This window comes from Geotrypetes seraphini, chromosome 8 (genome assembly GCF_902459505.1).
Source record: "Geotrypetes seraphini chromosome 8, aGeoSer1.1, whole genome shotgun sequence".
NCBI classification, from domain to species: domain Eukaryota; kingdom Metazoa; phylum Chordata; class Amphibia; order Gymnophiona; family Dermophiidae; genus Geotrypetes; species Geotrypetes seraphini.
In genome coordinates, this window is record NC_047091.1 from 93,490,265 (window position 1) to 93,505,786 (window position 15,522).

Consider the following 15,522-nt stretch of genomic DNA (forward strand, 5'->3'; position numbering starts at 1 on the left):
ACCTCTAGCTCTTTGCAGGCACGAGCAGCAACTCCAAGCTGCTGCTCGCGCCAGCATTGGCTTTCCCTCTGAGGTCGCTTCTGGGTCTCGCGCCTAGGAAGTGACATCAGAGGGTGAACTGGTGCCAACACAGGCAGCAAGTTGGTCATGCTGCTCACACTGGGAAAGTTAAAGAGGTACAGAGGAAGGGAAGGGTGCGCATGTGTGGCAGGGGAGGGGGGTAGCACAGAAAAGGGTGGGGGAGGAGCACCACCACCCCGGGTGCCTTTCACTCTCACTATGCCATTGCATCCAACCAATCAGGTTTTCAGGATATGTACAATGACCATGCATACGATAAATTTGCATGGACTGCATCAAATATTTCCTGGGTCTGGCTCCATGTCCTACAGATCCAGTCTTGGATTAAACCTGCCGCAGGTGCAGACTTGAAGTTCTGATTGTCCTCTTGATTTCCTAAGAAAATGAGAACTTAAAGTTCGTGCACGCGATACGGTCAAGCCTGGACTGAATTAGCCTGTTCCTTATGGCACGGATCTAGATGCAAATCTAGGCAGCCGGTCATGTTGATTGCCCTGATGGGAAGGTGATGGGGAATGGGATTTGGGTTTAGCTCACATCTTTTCAGTAATAACTCAAGGTGAGTTGTATTCAGATACAGTAAGGATTTCTCTGTCCTTAGAGGGCTCAAAAACCAAGCCCATATCCAAGGCAATGGAGAGCTGAGGGATCACAAAGCACGGCTGTGGGCAGTGACATAGTAAGGGGGGAGGGGATGGTCTGCCCCGGGCACCATCTTGGTGAGGGCACAGGCACCCGTCCTCCTCTCTGCTCCCCATTCCTTCCCCACCCTCCACTGCCGCACGTGTGCGCCACTTCCCTTCCCCCCTACCTCTGTAATGTTCCTAGTGTGAGCAGCAACCCCCCCCCCGAAGCTGCCTATAAAGTGACATCAGAGGAAGAGCCGACACTGGTGTGACAGCAGCTTGGAGGTTGCTGCTTTTGCGAGGGACGTTACAGAGGTAAGGTGTGAGGGAAGCGAGGAGGGGGCGGGGAAGGAGCGTGTGGAGAGGAGGGCGGGGGAGGGGCACCACTGTCCAAGGCACCTCTCACCCTCGCTACACCACTGGCTATGGGATTTGAACCTTGGTTCCCTGGATCTCAGCTTGCTACTAGCCATTAAGCTACTCCTGCATTCCACTGATATGTTTCACACTCTGTACTGTTGTGACTCAGAAACTGAATATTAACTGAAAATTCTGATTCCCGTGGCTTAATTTGGATCTTAACAGAACCGCCAAAAAATATTCAGACGAGCCAGAAGGCACAAGAATGCTTACCATTCACATAAAGGCTAGTGGGATCCATTGTGTATTTTCCCAGGCGAGTGCCCCCTTGGGTCTTCTTTTTGAATTCATCATACGCTACTTGTACAGGAATCCTTTCAATCACGGTGTCAACTTTAAACACACAAACTGAATCCACTGCAGTCTGAGAACTTGAAGGGCCCGGCCTGCAAAAAGCAGTAGCAAAAAATAACATTGGAACTTTGCTATCCCATTACTCATGTAACAACCCCATAACAATGTTTGATAAGCAACGACACCTTTAAAACTGAAATTTGACTGTCAAGACTCAGAAGAAAGCAAAAAGAATGATTAGGTTCTTACCTCGGTAATCTTCTTTCTTGTAGATGTGTCTAGTGGTCTTGACCACTAGGGTTTTAAATCTGAACCTGCGAGTTGCTTGCAGAATGCTGTCAATCATCTTTTCAACTCTGCTTCCTTCAGTTTGTACAAAAGCTGCTTCAGGGAGCTGCTCCTGCCCATCAGTTTATACAAAAGCAATCAAGTAGCACTGTAATGAAAGACATAACTGAAAGAAGGAAATGGGGAAATCCCTGAAACTACACGGCTGTTCTGCTCTGTTATCAACATCATCAATTAACATAACATTCAAATAACTGTTCAAAATAGATATAAAAACGTGTGCAATCAGCCAGTGGCGTAGTAAGGGGGGGCAGACTGCCCAGGTTGCTGTCTCAGTTGGAGCACCAGCAACTCTCCGCCCCCCCCACGCCATGCTCGTGCCCTCTCTTCCCTGCCCCCTTCCCCCGTACCTCTTTAAAATCTTTGCTAGAGTGAGCGACTACTCTAGCCTGCTGCTCGCGTAGGCCTGGCTCCTTCTGAAATCACTTCCAGGTTGCGGGACCAGGAAGGGACAACAAAGGAAAAGCCAAAGTCAACGTAAGCAGCAGGCTGGAGAACCTACTCTTGCTGGCAAAGATTTAAACAGGTACAGGGGTGGGAAGGAAGGGCATGAGTGTGGTGTGGGAACATAGAAAGAGTGGGAGGGGGCAGAGAGGAAGGTGGGGGAGTGGCACAGAAGGGGCAGGTGGCGGAGAGGAAGGCTCCTCCTACCCTAGCTAAGCCTGGGTTTTCTTGGCCTAAATGAGGGCACCACACCCAAAAACCACACCGAATCTGTCCCTAATCATGTCTACTTGTGGTAGGTGCAACTGAGTTAATGGCTAATTAATTTTTTTTACATTTTTTTAAAAAATTGTTTTTTAATAGCACTTTCAATTATTAGCGTCGATTAAAGCCCTCTTTTACTAAGCCACAGTTGAGATTTCAACTGTGGTCCGGCATTCTAAATGCACTGCTCTGACACTTATAGGAATTCTGAGTGTCAGAGCAGTGTCAAAGCATTTAGCGCTCTGGGTCACAGTAGAGATCTCTATCGCGGCTTAGTAAAAGAGGGCTTTAGCCAATTAAGAAAGTTAAGTTAGGCACCTAGATCGGCTTGGCACACCAATCTAGAGCCCTAACATTATGAGTCTTTTATAGAAGCAGGGTCTTTCTTTTAGATGTTTTCTTTGAGAATGGATGGATTTGCAATTGCTAGAATTAATTTTGAAAACAATTGTTTATTACAAAGAATTAAAAAGTAACTATTACTTTCACAGTAACTTATTACTTTCATTAAACTAGTAACTGTACTTTTTCCTTGCAATAACTAGTAACTTTAATATATTATTTTTACAAAGTAAATTGCCCAGCTCTGATCAGGTGGCAGTGGTGTAGTAAGGTGGGGCCCCACCTCTTCTCATTTCTCCCCTCCACGTGCGTTCCCCACTTCCCTTCCCCCATAACCCTAGTTGAAGTTGTTAGCGGCGGTCAACAACATGCTGTTCGTGATCCCGTCTGCTCTTCTGCTGACGTCACTTCTGGGTGCCGCACATAGGAAGTGACATCAGAGGGAGAGTCGATGAGGTCGCAAGAAGCATGTTGCTGACCGCCTGAGCAACAACTTCAACTAGAGGTACGGGGGAAAGGAAGTGAAAAGAAGAGGGGGCAGGATTGGAGAAGGAGCGGGCAAGGCAGGCAGGATTGGGGAAGGAGCGGGGAGGTGGAGACGAAGTTGGGGGAGAGTCACCACCTCCCCGGGTGCTTCTCACCCTCGCTACACCACTGTCAGGGGGCAAAGTATATTGTAGTGCTAGCTTTGCCTACTCTGCTCGTTGAATGCTCCATATGAAGCTTTACTGATCTGATGGGCATAGCATGAAAACCAACTTACCTAAATTGTACCACGGAACAGGAGGAATAGTAGTCCTTTATGCTGCTAGTTTTGAATATCTGGGACAGCTGCAAACAAAGCAGAGCCGCAAGTTCATTCTTCTGCTGAAAGTTTGCATTTCACAAAGAAAACCATTAATTTGTGTTGCGAAAGAAATCTTACCAAATCTTCAATGTCCATTTTAGTCTCGTTGTAGGCTGCGGAACGTTGGCTTTTCATCTCTGGGCTGTAGGGGAGGTTGGTGAGGGTGAAATTTAAAGTGAATGCTTTCGGTTGCAAATTATTTATTGGATTTTGTGTCACAGGGTTGATTGGTTTCTCCACCACTGTGGAAAAGAAGAGAAGAGAAGCAACGGGGTGATTTTTAGTTTGACTCTAAAACTACAGGCATAGGATCAGCTCTCACTATTGTTGGAAATAGGTGAGCTGACTGATTAAATCTGAGCTCCAGGTTCTATAGTCACAAATGAAAATATCACTTCCACACTGGTGAACATTAAAGAGGAAAGAGGATTCAGATTTAGCTGACATTCTTACAATGGTAGCACAAGATGAGATACATTCAAGTGTAATATATATTTTCCTGTCCTATGAAGGCGTGCAGTCTAAAAGGCCCTTTTAGTAAAATACATACTGGTTGATATTCAAAATGATTTAACTGGCCATTGACCAGTTAAATCACTTTTTTGGGGCTATCCACTCATTTTTAGTGGTGATTTCTGCTGAAAATGAGCAGTTGCACCTAAGCAAAAAACAGCTATTTTGGGGGAGTTCCAGAGGCTGGTTTAAATGCCAATATTCCGCACTTAACGGACCAGGGTAACCACATAAATGGGAGTTCATAAAACACAGTCCTATCTTTAAGCAGCAACCAGTTAAGTTCTGATTATTAACTTAACCGGTTATGTGTTGGCAGCTCTGCAAAAACTAGATATTCAATGCTGAAGCTGCCAACATAGCCCAGTATTGAATAACCAGCAATAATGCCAGTGACGGTCAGCAAAATGATCCCCACCACTAGCTAAAAAGTGCTAAAAGTTATGGGGTCAATAAAAGGACTTGTATACTCCCTTTTTTGTAGTTTTACAACCACACTCAAAGTGGTTTTTCTTACAGGTACTTCAAGCATTTTCCTTATCTATCGCGCTGGGTTCATAGTCTATGTAATGTACCTGGGGCAATGGATGATTAAGTGACTTGTCCATTATCATTAGCAGCAGCATGAGGTTTGAACCCACATCCTCAGGGTGCTGAGGCTTTAGCTCTAACCACTATGTCACACTCTTCTCTGCAAGTTAAGGTACAGTAAAAACAGAGGGTCTGCTCAGCACCTGCACTGCATTTAGCACACAGGGCAGATGCTTAAGGGTAATACATTTGACATACTGCCTTTCTGATGTCAGAAAAGGGGCGGGACTGCAGCAGAGAGAAGACACTCTGAAGCCGTTCAGCAGCTTGCAAAGATCGCTAGCGCCAGCGATCTCATTGCAGGCTGCTGAAGTTAGGGAGATTGATTCTGGAGGCCAGAGGGAAGACAGAGAGCACAGCAGCGGGTAAACCACTTCCCGACTGACCCTCCCCACTCACCCTCTAAAGCAGGAGTGGAAGGCCAGCAAAAGGCAGCGCTGTCGCGCCTGCTTTAGAGGGCGAGTGGGGAGGGTCAGTCAATGAATCGGGAGGCCGATATTTTGGCGGGGTAAATCAATTCGAATCGATTCACCTGAAATGAATCGGTGAATCGATTCGAATCGTGAATCGGGCAGCATAAGCCTGGAGCAAGCGTGGATGTGTGTGACATCATCTGCACATGCTCAGAGGCCTTCCAGATGCGGCCGGAGCTCATCAGGGCCTTCCAAAACCTAGACAAATGTTGTGTTTTGGAAAGTCTATCCGGGAGCCTGAACAGTCCTCTAAAAAGATGATTTAAGGATGTGGTAGTCATTAGCATGGGTCTGCATTAACAGCTATCAAGTGGTAAAAACCTATACTATCTGCTTATCACAGCTTATTAAAAGGCCTCTGAGCTTGTACCTGAGCCAAAAGAGAGTTAATTGACTCACCCAAAATCACAAGAGGTGTCAGTAGAATTTGAACCCTAGTTTTTGCTGGTTCTTAGCTGTTGTGCTAATTAGGCTAATCGTTCATCTTACCATTAGTGAAATCTGATTTTTTTTTTAGCCTATATTCCATAGAAAATAAAGGTTCCCTGTCCCAAATAACTTTTGTGTTTGATGTCCTATTTATCACAAATTTGCAGAAGTTTCAAAAGATCAAAGATTCTGACAGGGGTATGTTTTTGGAATCCACCTGTAAACATGGAGGGGCATCTTCAAAACATACGTCTAAGTCCAATTTGGATGTATAGCACTAGATGTCCAAAGTCGGAAGTAAGAATATGCCTATTTTTGAAAGACAAAACCACAATATGTCTAGAAATAATTTTTTGGGAAAATCCTCTATCTGGACATCCAGGCCATTGGGACATCCAGACCGCCAGGACATCTATCTTTATACCACATTTTCAATCAAAATTTCATCCAAGTCCCAACGCCCAGAACAAGACCATTCGGACATGGGAGAGACCAGTCCTGTAATGGACTAGCCACCCAGACAAGGCAACAGAGCAGTGTGATACCTTAAAGCACATGTGTCAAACCCAAGGCCCGCAGGCTGGATCCGGTCCATCTGGCCATTTTGTGCGACCCGCAGTGACTGTATGCCTTACACTATGCCAGGGGTGTCCAACCCACAGGCGGCCAGCTTGAGGGCGAAGTGGCGTTGTTGCTAATTGCCACCCCCAGGTGTTTACCTTCTGGCTGGCTCCCTCCTCCTCAATGCCGCAGTCATTTCTGTGCACAAATCTGCAGGCAGCGGCGCATTCCACAGCTCATCGGGAAGCCTTCCCTCTGAAGTTGCGATGTCAAAGAGAAGGCTTCCGGTTCAAGCGCGGGACGTGTTTAGGAGCCACCGCCCACGGCTTTGTGCACAGAAACGACTGCAGCAGTGAGGAGGAGGGAGCCGACCAGAATGTAAACACTCGCCAGAGGAAGGCAAGTACTTGAGGCACAGAATGGAGGGAGGGAGAGGGCATGTTGGGACTCAAGAAGGAGGGAGCACAAACTTAGGACAAACGATGGAAGGAAAGAAGGAGGGGGCATGAACTTGGGACATAGAATGAAGGGAAGGAGAGAGGGGAGCATGAGCCATAGGATGGAAGAATGGAGGGAGGGAATAGAAAGGGAGAATTGGGTGTCTGAGAGAGGGAAAGAGAGATTGCACATGGGAAAATGAAGAAAGAAGATAATTGGGCAGAGAGAGGGAGGGAGAGAAAATTATTGGACATGATGGTAGGAGAGGAGTGAGGTGGAGATGCATGGGGAAGTCAGACCACTGGAATGGGAAGGAGAGAGAGGGAGATGCCAGACCACGGAATGGAAGGGAAGAGATAAGAAGAAATGCTTCTTATGGATTAATGGGAATGGGGAGAAGATGGTACACATGGATAGATGGGAAGGGAAGACATGGAAAAGTAGATAGATTTTGAGAAGAAAGCAGAAAAATGGAAGAAAGTTGAATGTTAAATGTTAATGCTAAAGATGGATGTATGGCAGAAAGTGAAGGAGAGAAAAACAGCAAATGGATAAGGTGGCCCTGGATACACAGTTAAGAGCACAGGCAGAAGGAAGTGCAGCCAGAGACTGGGAAAAGATGGTTTGAAAAACAAAATCACCAGACAACAAAGGTAGGGGAAATTTAGAGATTGAATTGTGTCAGTTTTGAGAATTTACATCTGCTGTCTATATTTTGCACTGTTCAGGAAGAAATGTGTTTGTTTCTGTTTCTCAGGGGTTGTACTGCATGCAGAGTCTTGAATCTTCGGGTTTCATTTGCATATATTAGTACTTTTACTTTGTGGTCCCGTATTTGCATAGGGGTTATCTGTGTTCTGGTAGGAATGAATGTTGAGAAGCATACAGTGCGCTTTGTGTAGTTTAATTTTGTGGTTAACCATTATGTCTTGTTAATAAAGTTATATTGTGTGTGTATATGAAAACTGAATGGAAAAAGTGGTATTACAATTAGTACTATTATGGGGGCGGTGTCTGAGGCAAAGATTGGGTGGTGTCTAGCCTGCAACTTAGCATGTATTTTAGATTTCAGCCCCTTAATGTGATTGAGCTTGACACTCCTGCCTTAGAGGGCACTGCTGTGAACTTCACATAAAGGGTGCCAGATAAACAACTCACCAGAACTCCCTTATAGGTTATAGTGAGCTCCCCAAAACCCACTATACCCACCTGTCTACAATCCCAATAGTCCTTATGGCTACAGGTGGCACCTGTATGGCAGTAGAGTAGGGTTTTTTGGGTTTTTTTTGGTGGGCTCACATTTTACACCATAAGTGTAGTGGTTAGAGTGTCTTAAGAGACTTGCTACTCCTCTCCATGGTTCACTAGCCCAACCACCAGGCTACTTAAGACACCTGTGTGCAGCTCTATTAGGCTTTTCCTATACTAGGTGCTGATGTTATGGAGACAGGTATGTACGTTTGTATTCTGATCTTTGTAGGTGTGAGGGGGTCAGTGAGCACAGGGGGAGGGTGGGGGTATCTTATCTTGATGCAGTCGTCATCTGGTCAGTTTGGGCACCTTTGTGGCACTTAGACCTTTCTAAAACAGGTCTAGTTTCAAATGTATAAGTTCTGTCCAGGATGTCATGCAAAATGTTTGATTATCACTGCAAGACGTCCTTGGTCTAACCCGTCCTTGACATTGCCAAAGCCCACCCATAACATGCCTCCACTATGTACAGAGGCTGGAATACCTCGCTAGACGTACAGAAAGATTGTTTTGTTTATCAGCACTGAACATCCTGGTGATTAGGATATCCAAGTGCTGATTTAGGATGATTTGTGGAATCTAGGTTTTTCGATTATGGGCCCCATGGATGCATCCCAGAAAGCAAGCTCCATTAGTGCTACATTGAAGATCTTATTTGAATGTTATGTTTAACTATGGCCCTTTTTTTATTGGATCTACATTTTCTAATAGAATATGTTACATGGTGCTTACATGAGTTGGGCAGCCTTAGGTCACAAATAGATTGTTGTTCTTTTTCTTAGTTCACAAATGTAGCACTACACCAGGAGGGATAGAAGAAGCCTGAGTTGGTACTGGTTGTACCACATTGCACTTAGTATGAGATTATTTTCCTTTCCATAAATTAATTTAACAAGGGGCACCTATGAGTCCCTTTCGAACATGTCAACAATAAAGAAGATAATAAAACCATACCCATGATAGAATTTATTAGGTGGCATTTATTAGGTGGCTAAACTTGTTCATTATTTTTCATCAAACTTTGGATCCTAAGCTTTCAGCTGAAAATTTGCATAATGATCTGTCAGATATTTAAGAGTTTAATTGGGCAGGAGCTTCTCCTGCCCAGTTAAACCCTGCTGAATGACCTGGCACGTGATATTGAATGGCATTTAGGCCCCTTATATGAAGCTGCGTTAGGTTTTTTATCGCCGGCTGTGGCGGTATTAGCTCCGGCGCTCATAGAATTCCTATGAGTGTCGGAGCTAATGCCGCCGTGGCTGGTGATAAAAAGCCTAACGCGGCTTTGTAAAAGGGGAGGGGGCTTAATCAGTTAGTGTCACTGAATACCACTGCTAACTAGCCATCTCCTAAGCCAGGGGTGTCCAATGTCGGTCCTCGAGGGCCGTAGTCCAGTCGGGTTTTCAGGATTTCCCCAATGAATATGCATGAGATCTATTTGCATGCACTGCTTTCAATGCATATTCATTGGGGAAATCCTGAAAACCCGACTGGACTACGGCCCTCAAGGACCGACATTGGACACCCCTGTCCTAAGCAGTTCGGTTAGGGATGAGCTCACGGTGGTGCGTGGGAAGTGTCTACTTAGCCGATTAGCGGCAATTTTCAATCTGCTAACTGGCTAAGTAACTGGATACAGTTAGAACAGCAAAAAGGCGGCCCTAACTTTACGCATTAAAGTTAACCAGGTGCCAGTGAATATCAGCAAGTGCCTGGTTAACTTACAGGTGACTGACAATACCCAGATATTCCACAATGGGAGCTGTGCACACCAGTGGCGTAGCAAGAGTGAAAGGCGCCACGGGATGGAGGTGCCCCTCCCTTCCCCCTTCTCCTCCCCCCACCCGCATTTGTTAGGATGCCATATTGGCCTGGGTCCCCTTCTCTGCCCACCAGGCTCCTCCAAAGACCTGTTTGCAACTCTGCTAGGACTGGCCATATTATCTGCAGCTATCACAGAGACAGATATGTACTGTTTGATGCAGATATTTGGTTAGTGGGAGGGGTCAGTGACCACTGAGGGAGTGTTTGGGAGCCATATTTTCATCCCTCCAGTGGTCATCTGGTCAGTTTGGGTACCTTATTTGCTCTTATTCACTGTAAAAACAGGTCTAGCCCAAAATGTCTAAATTGTGCCCTGGGCATTTTGTAAAATGTTTGATTATTGCTATAAAACAACAGTTCTTAACCTGGACCTAGAGGGTCCCTGGATGGGTTTCAGTGGGTCCATGAGGGTCAGATAAAAATTAGCATTTATATTCACTATATAGTCCGGTAATTTTGATTTTTCTTGCAGATAATGAGAGAGTAGATGTAATAGTAGTAGTAGGATTACCAGACGTCCGGATTTCCTCAGACATGTCGCATCGGGATGGGGCATCCGCGCATGCACAGATCCAACGTGGTGACATCACGCACGTATGCACATGATGTCATCGCATCACATCTGCGCATGCACAGATGCCTTCCTGACTGACAAACAGGTGGGGGGGGCTGTGGGCGGAGCAGAGGGTGGAGCTGGGGTAGAACGGGGCGTGGATGGATGAAACTGGGCGGGTCTAGGGGGGTCCAGATTTTACTGAGGTAAAATCTGGTAACCCTAAGTAGTAATAATGATAGTAGAAAATATATTAGTAGTAGATCTGTTTTAATTTGCACAAGAGGATTATATTTCATAATGATAATGAGTGGCCATTACTTTTTGCATAAAAAAGGAGTGTTTTTTTAGATTGTTTACTTTAAACTTTAATAATACTTTGTGTATGTCATATATTTATGAGACAATTAAATCTTGATAATTAAAATACATTATATTCATTGCATGCAAAGTTGTGTATATGTGAATATTTCTGGGGAAGAGAGTCCATAGCTTTCAACAGATTCTTAAAGTGGTCCATGACTCAAAAAAGGTTAAGAATCGCTGCTGTAAAACATTCACGTGCTATTTCCACCCCAAATACACCCCTTTAAGATTTAGACATACTGGAGACAAAATGACCAGAAAGACACCTAAAAAGTCAGTTTTGAAAATGCCCACTTGGATGTTTTGCCTAATAAGACGTCCAAGAACTGGTTTTTGCCGTCTTTTGGACATCTTTCTTTTTTGAAAAAGAGCCCCATAGTGTTTTCAGAACTAGGCTCATCAAATTTAGACAAATGAATGGTAGCCTTACATGTAGAACAGGGGTAGGGAACTCCGGTCCTCGAGAGCCGTATTCCAGTCGGGTTTTCAGGATTTCCCCAATGAATATGCATGAGATCTATTTGCATGCACTGCTTTCAATGCATATTCATTGGGGAAATCCTGAAAACCTGGCTGGAATACGGCTCTCGAGGACCCCTGATGTAGAAGCATAATTTTTAAGCTCTTAAATTCAGGGGAATTTAAAATTGAAAGCTGATAATAGGGCGCCAACCTAAGAGCCTAGCTTCAGAACATTAATGGCTCGTTTTACTAAGCTACAGTAGAGGTTTCTACTACAGCCCAGAGCACTACATGAGCTGACGCTCATAGAATTCCTATGAACGTCAGAACAGCGTCAGAGCATTTAGCGCTACAGGCGGGAGCAGAGCTAGTTGGTGTCACAGCTGTAATAAAGAACAAAATCCTGTCATAGCTTAACCTGGTGGCACCATGATCATTTTGACTGTGGTTGACAAGTATTCTGAAAGGATGCTATATTCCCTTAACTGTATCCATGACTTCCTGTTTGTCTGTCTTGCCTGGTTAGATTGTAAGCTCTTTCAAGAGGGACTGTTTTCTTACTCTTTGTGACTCTGTACAGCGCTGCGTGCGTCTGGTAGCACTATAGGAATAATTCATAATAGTAGTCGAAGTTTCTCTTGCTCAGTACAAAGCAGTCTCATTCGTTAATCTTGAGCTCTGTCTCCACGAAACAAATATGAAAACACTTTAAAACCAGTAGAGGACAATTATCAGGTATTTCCACCTTGCTCTGAGAGGTCAAAATGTTTCCCCGCTGGACAGGTAGATAAGCATCAAGCTTCACAAAATGGTATAGTGATCAACAGAGGACACAAGTCATCCCTGGAGCAGAGATGGGATGGGGGAAGCAAAATTCTTGCACATATTTAATTTCAAAATACAAGGGGCCACTGAAAAGTTTTCAGCCCAGCCAAGAAGAGATCGACATGGAGCCATGAAACTTACAAGTTATTCCACACTTTTCTTGACACTTTTCATTTCAATGATATGTCAGAGTTCTTAAATGGCGACTTCTTTGATTTTCGACAACAGTAAATAAGCCTATCCCATTGTCTAGCTTTTGGTCCATTAGGATCTTTAATGCAATGTTTTCAAATAGGAATTTTTTCAGTCACTATACACATTTGAGAACTTTGACATGTGGGAAGATATTTTTTTAAGGAGTGAGGTGAATGCAGGCTGTGGGTGCATTTAAGTTGCTCATCTTTTGGTGGATGCTCACTTTTTGTTTAAAGGTACAAATGTCAAGATGATTGCTGAGGAAGCTCATTCATGGAAGTGAAACGATGAGCCCCCGTTGGGCTTAAGCTAAGTGCTGCCTTTTTTAAAATTTTTGTGATGCTGCAGGTGGATATTCAAAAGTGACTGTTTAAAATATAGTGGGAGTTTTGGGCCAATGAAAACACTTGTTCTTCATCAAGGTTTCCAGCGGGGTCTCTGAGGTCTTTTCTCCCTATTCACATTTATATATTTTCTCATTAGAACCTAGTTAGTAATTCTTTTTGAAGAAAGCATTTTTTTAGGATGGTGATCACCGAGGGACCCATTCCACAGTAGCCAGGCTCCCTACAACCAGCCACAGAATCCATGAAAAGACAGCACTGAGTGTGCAGAACCTGAGCTCTTTTATAAGTACACTATTTGGGAACCATGGGCCATTTTTATCAAGCAATAGAAAAGGTTCTGATACTCAGCACCCCCTCAAAAAAAAGCCCTGATTATTTTACTGTTTAGTGGATAGGTACTGTATGCCATATACTTCTCTGTATTTCCGCTCTCTCTGGAGTGTGCGAGTCTTTAGGTCTTTTCTATCCAATATTCCTTTTTATACTTTAATTTTTGTTTTGATTTTGAATTTTATGTAATGTATTTTTATGAATGTAAACTGCTTTGTTCTGAGGAAGTTTAAGTAGTATCAGTAGCGTATTAAGGGGGGACAAGGTTTGCGAAGCACCCCAGGCACCGTGGGAGCGCCAGCACCTCTCCGCCCCACGCCATCCCTCCCCCACCCTGTACCTCTGTAGATCTTCGCTAGTGCAAGCAACTTCTGCCTGTTCCTCCAGCCTGGTTTCCCCCTGAATTATTTCTAGGTCACGGGGCCAGGAAGTGACATCAGAGGGAAATCCAATGCTGGCACGAGGAGCATGCTACAGAAGCCACTTGTGCTGGCGAAGATTTAGAGGTACGGCAGAAGGGAGAGCATGAGTGTGGAGTGGAAGGTGGGAAGGAGCAGGGTGGGCGCAGAAGGAGCAGGGTGTGGAGAGCAGGAGGAGCGTGGGGCACCTCTTACCCTTACTATGCCACTGAGTAGTATATCAAGTTTAAACAAAAACAGAAATATAGTGGGATTTGCAGTATTAGGTTGCGCCTCCCTCTATATCAGAGGTGCCCACACTTTTTTGGCTTGCGAGCTACTTTTAAAATGACCAAGTCAGAATGATCTACTAACAATAAAATTTTTAAAAAACACAAAGCACACTGTATGCAGAGATAATGTTAATTATCATTTATATTATGAATTTTTTTCAGAGGTCAAGGTAGATGACTTTAAAATATGCAATGTCACCTCAGTAACAACTATACAAAAATAGACAAATATACCCCCTCCCTTTTTACTAAACCGTGATAGCAGTTTTTAGCGCAGGGAGCTGCGCTGAATGCCCCGCACTGCTTTTGACGCTCATAGGCTCCTTGCGCTAAAATCCATTACTGCGGTTTAGTAAAAGGGGGCCATAGTGCAAAATATAGACAGCAGATATAAATTCTCAAAACGGACACATTTTGATCACTAAATTGAAAATAAAATCATTTTTCCTACCTTTGTTGTCTGGTGATTTCATGAGTCTCTGGTTGCACTTTCTTCTTCTGACTGTGCATCCAATATTTCTTCCCTTCTTTCTGCCTCTTGCATGATTCATCTCCTCCAGACCTCATTCCATTCCCCAACCAACATCTTTGACCTTTCATGAGTCCAACTTTTTCTTCCTCTCTCCCTGCCCCCTCCCCTTTCTTTCTTTCTGTCTCCATGCCCCTTTCTTTTTCTATCTGTCTGTCTTTCTGTCTCCCTGCCCCCCTTTCTTTCTTTCTATGCCCTGCCTGTCTTTCTGTCTCCCTGTTCTGCCTTCCTGTCTGTCTTTTCTGTCTCCCTGTCCGTCTTTTCTGTCTCCCTGTCCTGCCTCCATGTCTTTTCTGTCTCCCTGTCTGTCTCCCTGTCTTTTTTGTCTCCCTTTTCTTTCTCCCCAAGCCACTGCCGGGGCTGTTGTCTGGGAACAGGCCCACCGCTGACTTCTGGGCCCCCCAAGCCATCACAGACACCGCTGTTGCCAAGTTCTTTGTTTTCCGACGCTGCAACAGGCCAGCAGCCTTCTCCCTAACGTCAATTCTGATGTTGGAGAGGAAGTTACGGGCCAACCAGGCAGCAATTTAGACGTTTGAGGCTACATCAGTTTTAACAAAGAATGTACTAAAAACGTGCCCAAACTGACCAGACGACCACTGGAGGGATGAATGTATGACCCCATTGCATACTTTCTGAGTGGTCACTGACCCCCTTCCAACTCCCAAAGATGTGAATGAAACAGTATACACCTACTTGTATGATAGTTTCTGATGTTATGTCCAGTCCTAGTAGAGCAGCAAGCAGATTCGTGGAGCAGCATATTAGGTGGTGTAGTCAGCCACAGAGATGGGGACTCAGGCCCAAATCCCACTCTAACTACTACACTTATGGTGGAAACTATGAGCCTTCTAAAATCCAGCCGAATCCCACTGTACCTACATGTAGATGATACCTGGAGACATAAGATCTATCGGTGTGGTATACAGTTGGGTCCAGTAGGTTTTAGATGGGTGTTGGAGTGCTTCCCATAAACTATAAGGGGGTTATGGTGAGATGTGTGCCTGGGTCCTTTTATGTGAAGTTCACTGCAGTGCCTCTTAGGGTGCCCCACTGCTCTGCAGGGATGTCTGTCTGGCCAATCTACTAAAACCTCCAGCCAAGTTTTCTCTAATTCTGAGATCACTGCTCAGCAATGGCAGTGGTAAACAACTTTCCCCTTGGCTGCCGCACTTACTTGCACTACTGGTCCTGATGCTCATGGGTGGCGCTGTAGTTGGAGCAGTGGTATGTGGAATTGTGACATTCGACTTTCCTTCATTAGGGTTATTTGTAATAGGGTTAATAACTTCTTCAGTTATGGTACCTGCTATAAAAGATGACAACAGCTATATAAGTGCAGAGAGAGAGGGATGGTAACATTATCTCCTGTTTAAGACTTGTATACTTTAGACACATCTTGAAAGTCTTAGTTACACCAAGTGATTGGTCCTATGCATGCCTCTTCTCAGCGTCCAGTCCTCTCTTTCTCTACCTCT